This window comes from Sparus aurata, chromosome 2 (assembly GCF_900880675.1).
Source record: "Sparus aurata chromosome 2, fSpaAur1.1, whole genome shotgun sequence".
In the NCBI taxonomy this organism is placed as follows: Eukaryota; Metazoa; Chordata; class Actinopteri; order Spariformes; family Sparidae; genus Sparus; species Sparus aurata.
The window spans coordinates 22234271-22242864 of record NC_044188.1 but is presented as its reverse complement, the minus strand read 5'-3'; positions in this window follow the sequence as shown (position 1 = coordinate 22242864).

Here is an 8594-nt window from a genome sequence, read left to right as displayed (position 1 = left end):
GTCAACCACGAGTCCAGTGGGGTTACAGGAATGCGATGTTAGAACAGCGGACTGCTTTTCAAAACCTGTCACCCACATTACGCATAATGCAACATCACCACTGAGTGACATCAACGGGGACAATTAATCAGATTACATGCAGCTGCCTCTGGAGTCACAAAAGGCTTTATGCTAAGTTTTTCATACATGTAGTGGTAATCCCCAAGACCTGTAATTGGGGGAGTTACCCTTTAATGGGGTCTATTATGGGTTGAGACCAATCCCCCATCCAGGTTTCATGGAAACCTTTTCAGTCGTTATTGTTTAATCCTGCTGACAAACCAACCAACAAACAAAGAAACAGCCATAGTTTAAAACTTAACCTCCTTAGCAAAGGTAATAAAACCCAGGTCTGAGTGATCACAGTCTGTTTTATTTGTGTTTTTTACACAGCGTCCCAACTTTTGGGAAATCAGGGTTTTAGGTTTGCACCTCAGGTTAACGATAGCTGACACCATATCTATAATTGATGGAAAGCAGCTCAATTTTAGTTTTAGCTTCTTGGTTTGATCATCCATCAGTAAGCATGTACATCTGGCATGCCTGTTGACTTTCTACCAACTATACCCACTAGTATTCTTCAAACACGATGCCTAAATGACATGTTTATTTCATTATCATTCCTGCTGCACTTGTACATGTAAAGACAGAAAACACAGGCTGTTACATTTTTGATGAGGAGGTGATGTTGAGAGAGGGTACATTTTGACCACATTACAGGATGTGCAACCCACTCCTGCATGTTATGTACAGGAAAAATGCCACTCAAATTAGGCCTTAATCTCCTCCTGAAGAGGAGGAATGTATGTGTGTGTGTGTGTGTGTGTGTGGGCGAGTGCGTCCGTCCACGCACTGTGTCGAGTACAGTGTGTTCAACCGTAAACACACGATTTGGATAAAAAAAACCTATAAAAGTTTACTTCTACCCAATGTGTGTGCACAAGAGAGAGCTGACTACATTTTAACATGCACTTGAAAGTTTTCTCTGTGTGTGTGTGTGTTTGTGTGTATATCTGGATTGAATCAGCACAGGAGGGATATTTGACTTAGAGCAGGAAGATGCATGCTACCAGAATGCTAAGCAGCGGTTTTTAAACAGTCTTAATATTGAGAAAGTGTAGGGCCATAAATTCCCTTTGACACTGTGCGCTGCTTCCCCGGGGTAAGGCTGCTACTGATCAGCAGGTACACACACTCTTTGGTTGTAAATACTGATGCCCTCACTAGTCAAAACAGGTTTCTTTTCCACTTTATCTACCCTAGTCAGTCCAACTGTGGAGGAGGGGAGGAAGGGAGGGGAGAGAGGAGAGGAGAGGAGAGGAGAGGCTAGAGGGAGAGGATATATGTACGATGAAGGGAAGTGTGGAGAGGACGGCTGCAGACTGAGAAAAAGGAGTGGGGGAGCAAATCAAGTGAGGGAATAGCCAATGAGGGAGGAAACAAGAGGGCGAAGATGAGAGGAAGCAGAGGGAAGATGAAAAGAAGAGAGGACAGAATGGGGAGATTGAGAGAAGGGGAGGTGTCCGGCGGAGAGAAAAAATGGGAGGAAACGGAGACGTAGAGGAGATGTGAGGGTGTCGAGGTCAGGGGGGGGCAAAAGGGAAATTGTAGATAAACACCAAGAAAGATATGTGTGAGGTAAGGAGAGGATGGGAAGAGAGACAACAGTGGACAGAAGAGTAGAGAGATGCTCAATAGTGTGTGTGTGTGTGTTTTCACAAGACACACCAGATGTCATGTAATTTTCTCAGTTTAAAGGAGCATTGTGTAGTTTTGGGGAAGATATTTTAATCAGAGGAGAAAGATCTTCATTGATTGAACAGACTAAATAAACAAACTCGCCTCGTTTTCAAACTGAATAAACAAACTGACCTTAAAGGACAACACAGTTTCATGCTGCATTACTTTGTTTATATGTGGCGGACCCTGTCACCTTTCTAGCTTCAAAAAGTGTTCTAGACCTTATTTTCCTCTGAGAACAGCTTGTTTATTAACTTATGGAAAAAAAAATATTTCTAAGTTTGTATTTTTACCTAATTAATATTGTAAATATTATGATTCTGAGTTTGAATTTCTTCTCCAAAACTGCATAGTGCCCCTTTAATGAAGAAGATGTGACTATGTTAGGGTTGCTCCACATGTTGATCATTTTTCGTGTTTCAGGCTAAGCTAATGACCTCGACATCAATCAATGTGTGAGTTTTTCCTCCTTTTTCCTCGTTTTTTAAGAATTCTCTTTTCTTTTTCTTTTTTTTTTTTAACCCTTATTCCATGTGGAAACATTTCTGAGCTCCTGATCCAACGTGCAGAAACCCTCCTCAAACATCGTTCCCTTTGGTTGCGATCGCCCAAATTGGCCCCAACAGTTTTGGGAAGATCAAAACTATAAAAGATTCAGAGTTACAAAAAACAGTTAGATAGCCTGGGAGCTATGGTGTTTGATGTCTATCCTCGGATCGCTGAAACGTCCATGTAACTTTAATTCTGTCAACTCTCGGGGTTGTGAAGGTAAAGTGCTGCGTGTGCCGCGCACAATCCCGCCACTCCGCACATATAAGCACTGCAGACATCCAGCAATAAAGGTCCCGTGCAATCTATAGGCAGTTCAGAATGGAGAATGTGGCATAAATATTCATATATTATTACTATTCCGGTACCATAGCTCGCTACTGCAGCGTTCTCCTTAAGGCCACAGTGAGCTCTTCAAAGGAAATGGATTTCTGAGTACTTTAACATATATTATAAAGCCCTGCATTTTAAAAAGCCTGTTATGTCTATGTGTGTGTGTGTGTGCCTGTGCACAGTCCACATTGTCTTTTCTGAATGCTCGAAAAACCCTTTAACTGAACCACTTTAGTGTGCAAATCTATAGAATATTGCATCTGAAAAGTGCAGAAATGATCCACACACACGTGCCCTCGGACTGCTCCAGGCTGCTGGCTTAACTCCTTTCATTTGCTGTAGGCTCACATGTGTGTCGGCTCAGAACGTGGTGTGACAGTTTGGCCCCCGCGGTCACATCCCTGTGGCTGATATCCCCTAATAATCTCCCTCCCGTTTTCCCATTCAACCGCTAACCGGATGCATGTGTGTGTCGTTAAAGCGTTACGGGATGTGTGTGTGCAGAGATGGAGATACGAGGAGACGAGCGTGTTGTGACGGCACGTAAGACAAATCACAAATACGCAGCATTCACAGATTTTTTAAGCCGGGTATTTAAATATTTGATGCGACTGAAATATTGAAGCACCTTCACCTGCCTGCGAGCGTGTATCTTTTCCAACCTCTCCTCACCTCCTGTTTCGAGGTTTTTATAAATTCCGGACAGGCCTTCAGATATCTCTCTTTATATATCTCTCTCTCACTTTCTTTCTTTCTTTCTTTCTTTCTTTCTTTCTTATCTCCTTCCCTCTGTGCCCTTTACACTCCTCCGTGTCCCCCTTTCTCTCCCCCATATCCTGTCTATCACTGCCGCCCTCCTTGGCTCAAGTAATCTCCCTCTTTACTGTGTCTCACCCGTTCTCTCTCATCTTCCATCCGTCCTTTCAATCTCTGCTCTCTGTCTGCCGCTTGTTTCAGTCTTTTTCTGTTCCTATCAGCCCCCCCCCCTCCACCGCCACCACTCATTCGTCCGTCTCTCTCTTTTCCCCTCACACCTTCTCTCTCTCCGTCGCTCCCTCTCTCGCTGTCTGTTCTTCCATGAAATTAAAGCGCTCTAAGCTGCTGTTTAATCAGAGCCTGTTTGGGAAAGTGCTGCGATGACAGAAACTGTCCATCCCGAGTACTGTGTGCATGTATGTACTGTATATATGTGTGTGTGTGTTCATGATTATAATCCTGTATACATATGATGGAGTGAAAATGCACAAAGATGCATGTTCCTGAACCCCCCCCCCCCCCCATGTGTGTTTTTTTCCATGTGCATGTGTGGTGAAGTATTTGGATGGCCATTAATCCAAAGATAATCAGTATTAGCAGGTGGTGTGGCCTGATACTGTGATGATTAACTAAGAATCTGGAGTGTTTATTGTTGGGGGCTGGATAAATGAACACAGATCAACAAAGCTAATTAAATACAATTTGCCACCACAAAATAGTGGTTAATGTCTCAGCGTTTGGCATGGCGGAGGTGGGAAAAAAGGGACGGCATGATTGAAGCCTCTGAACCCCCCACCGGCTGCTCCAAAGAAACACTGATTTTGTTGTTGCTCACGCCAAACCAGTGGTTCTCAAATGGTGTGCCGAGGGAATGTATTATTTTCCCAATACAGAATAATCTGTAAAAAAAATCCTTTAAAAATCTTCTTCAACAATTTCTCGGTCATAAAATTGTTGGACAGGTGAAAACTAGATGTTAGAATGACCATGCTTTTTATGTAGTTTTACAAAGTTTCAGTTAATTCTTGAATACTTTTTCTTAGAGATATTTCATGGATAAATTATAAAAAATACATGCACAGACCAGATAACGAGTGAGTTTTTTTTCTTGTTCTTTGGTGTTTAAAAAAAATACTTTCTTGCCTAGAGTAAAGGCCCCCACACACCGCCCAGACTCAAACCAACAGCCAACTGCCTTTATCTGACCACTCTGTTGCATCTCGTCTGACCTGTTCGGCAAAAAAATTGCATTGAACACACTGCTTCGACGTGCTGCCTACTCCACAGTAGCATGTCAATCTACACTTGCTCGAGATAAGCGCGTGGCGCTACATGAAAACAGAAAATGATGGAACAGAGTGCATAGAAAAATAAAGCGCACACAGTATTCTGCCCCTCCCACACACCGCGCTGATTCGCTAGCACACCGCCAATCAAAATGGTCATACAGCTAACACACAACCAATCAGAGAATCCAATGGCTCAGACGGCCGACAGCCAACCTCCTCAGACTTCGCATGTTGAATCGGAGCAGACAATGTCCGCGCGGCTTTGAAAGCTTCCAACACAGCTGAACACATCGAACAGATTTGTTCTCGACCTCGTCCGAGTTCCCCAAACTCTTCAGACGTCCAACGGTTGGGCCAGTATGTTCCTGCCTTAAGATGAGACGAGTAATACCACAAGTAGGAGTTTAGTATATGGCTGGAGTCGGGGGATGATTAGCTTAGTTTAGCTTAGCTTAACATGGAGATCGGCGATTGGAAGAAGCTAGCTGGAGTAAACAGTTCTAATAGTAAATCTACCAAGGAGCATCTCTAATGTTCACTAATTAACATGTATATTGTTTGTGTTATTTTCTAAAAAAAAAAAAAACAACAAAAAAAACCAAACAGAAATGCGAAAAAAGTAGTTTACCAGATACTCATGAGCTGTCTCAGCTGTGGTGCGTGAAAGGTCAGGCCATAAGCTATGCTAAGTCAATCAAAGCCATGTAGATTCAAAACAAGTGGGCTTGATTGCTCCATACCTTGGATAGAACATTCCAAGTTGCTGAAAATAGGTGTCCAGTGGCAGGAGGGAGAACGACAGTTGTGAATCTTCATCATATCCTGAAGCATGATTGGCTGGAAAGAGGTGAGGTGACATGTTGGGTCCATATTATGGTGTTCATATTGAATGTCAGTAAATTAATTTTAAAAAAGGACAGCATAGTCACAAAATGGTCAAATTATTGAACATCATGTCTTTTTTGGCATTATTGATCTTTAATGCACAGAGGGCAATATTATCATACAAATCTGGCAACGCTATTCTGTTACAGAGAATTTCAGATAGATTTGACTGTGATAAAAGACTGAACTATGGCTAGTGGAAGGTGTATTGGTTGATCATTGTGCCGTTGTTGCTTTTCTGTGTGCATCCACGATATGAATGTCTCTCTCTGTCCATAGTGTGTGACCTGCTATGGCACGCTTACAGGATCCTGTTTACCAAACCCATCCCAGCCGTAAACTGTACAAACTGCTGTACCCACACAGAACACACACTGACAGGTATAAACAGTCATACCAGATTCAGTTACACAAACACAGGCATTAGTCAGATTCTGTGGCTACGTACGTAGAGCTCAGCCTCACAGAAGTTGCACACAGGTGTATGTGCGCACCGTCATAGATGAAACAGGCATGATTGATATGAATAGCTGTCTTACACCTCATGCATGCATTTTGTGATTTTATAATATTCAATACATACTCGCCACACGGACTAGGCTAGGCATTTTTCAAATATGTTTGCACAAGCAGGAAAACAAATGAAATGTCATTTGTGATATATCGTGCTGATCACGTTCCCACAAGTATCTGAGCAATTTCTCCCCACCCTGTATGCAGGAAATCACAATGATAGCTCAGGAGGCAGCAGTCATTCATCAGGCCGCAGCTCTCATCACTGTGTCGTAATCAATCCAGGGCATGTTCCACCTATAACCTGTAGATGGCAGTAGAGGTGCAGCTCCCTGACAGGCTGCTGTGATTATGTGGCTGCGTGCAGGTGTGTGTATGTGTGTGTGTGTGTGTGTGTGTGTGTGTGCGTGCACCTGCAAAAGTCTGTTTGTGTTTGTGTGAGCGAGAGAGAGAGTGAGGGAGAGAAGGTGTGTTAGAGTGATCAAGCAGAGAGAGAAAAAAAGAAAAGATTCCAGCAGAGAAAGGTATTGGAGTTTTATTTTACCTGTGCTCCCACGCATTGTTTTACAGAGATTGGAGGGAAAATTGTCTATACTAAATCTTGTTCGTGCCACCATTTGTCTCTATAATCCATGGCAGAACAATAGGCTGATGTGATCAAACAGTATCAGCTTGTTCCCTGGTTATTAAACGTCATGTCTGACCCAGATTCCTACGCAGCAGTTACTGTCACATTTGCTACCTTTCCTAGAGTTGGATATAATAGAATGGGGTAAAAATGAAAAAAAAAAAAAATAAGAAAGGAGTGACATGTAATTTTATTTCGACGTAGCTTTAACAAGGCAGTCAGTGTTGCTGTCAAACCTTGTTCCCTAAGCCAAAATTAGCAATTCATCATTGTTCAGTGGAGGATTGTGGTTTACTGTCCTCCAACTAGTCTCTCTGCACACCTTCCTTGGCCTCTCTCACTTTTTTCATGGCTGCTCTCATCCAAATGCTGTTTTTGTTTGTTTGTTTCTTTCTTTCTTTCTTTCTTTCACAAGTGTCACACGTGAAATGAGCTTTTTTTTGCATGTGAAAATTATGTCAATTGAACATTTTCAAATGTGATTGAAAATGTAGTAATTGACATTGAAATGACACATGATATCCCATTTAAATGTTCTTTTATTCACATTTTCACTTGTTCACGTTCGTGAATTATAATTTTAGACCTGTAAAAAGATATATCACATGTGAACTAGACATTTTCACATTCGAATTACATACATTCCTAATTGACTGGCTTTTTTTCACATGTGTATTAAAATTTCAACGTGTGGAATTCTTTCTTTCTTTTTTTCTTTCTTTCTTTCTTTCTTTCTTTCTTTCACGTTGCTTTGACCTCACCACCTCCTTGTCCGCCCGTCTTGTATCTCATCAGCTGATCATCGGAGTCATCAGTAGAATGCCATCTAGTCTTTTCAAAAATGTCACATGTGAAATGAGCTTTTTTTGCATGTGAAAATTACATAAATTTAATATTTTCAAATGTGATTGAAAATGCTGAAATTTACATTGAAAGGTCACTTGAAATCCCATTACAATCTTCTTATTTTTTTCATATTTTCACACGGGATTTGCTATTTTTTATTTATGAACTATAATTTTAGACCTGTGAAACAGAGATGTGTCACATGTGAAGGAGACATTTTGACAAGTTGTTTTTCTTTTCACGTATAAATAAAAATAGCTACATAAGAAATTTACCTTCATACATGACAAGCTTTCTTTCACATATGTTTTAAAATGTATACGCCCTTTCTCCTTTCTTTCTTTCTTTCATGTTGCTTTGACCTCAACCCCTCCTTGTCTGTCCGTCTTATATCTCATCAGCTGATCATCGGAGTCATCAGTAGAGCCCCACTAACTGTCGGACTCCCATCTGAGCTTTGACTGATGCATGTAATCCTTATGTATGTGCTTTGTGTGTGTTTAAGTGCCTGAAGCGGTGACAGAGCCATCAGCCTCAGGTACTCCATATGATGAAGGGCCGTTCACATGCCTTCCTCCAGTGACCCCCCTCCCCACCCACCCTCATCTTCCTCCTTCATCTCTCATACTCATCAATTTCTTCCTCCATTCCTCAACCTCTCAATTTCTCAGTTGGCCTTTGCGTCCAGCCCTCTGGCCTCTGTCCCGTCCACCAGAGCTCTCATTACCTCTCTGTCTCTGTGACATTCGATGACAGTCTGGCTGTCACTTCCTGACACCTCGATATTCTCCTCTTCCTCTGTTGCCCTGTTGCGACTGTCTTTATGGCTTACTCCTTCTTACTTGACTTTTGCTCTTTCTGTCTAATTTCCTATCTACCTTTTAATCCACGCGGACACTACCTCACACAATCTGACTAATTCTGTTACTGTCTGCACGGTCTGTCATCTTCCCTTCTCTGTCGCTCATGTATCAAATTTCACTGTCAACCCTGTTTATGGCTTTTAGATATACGCA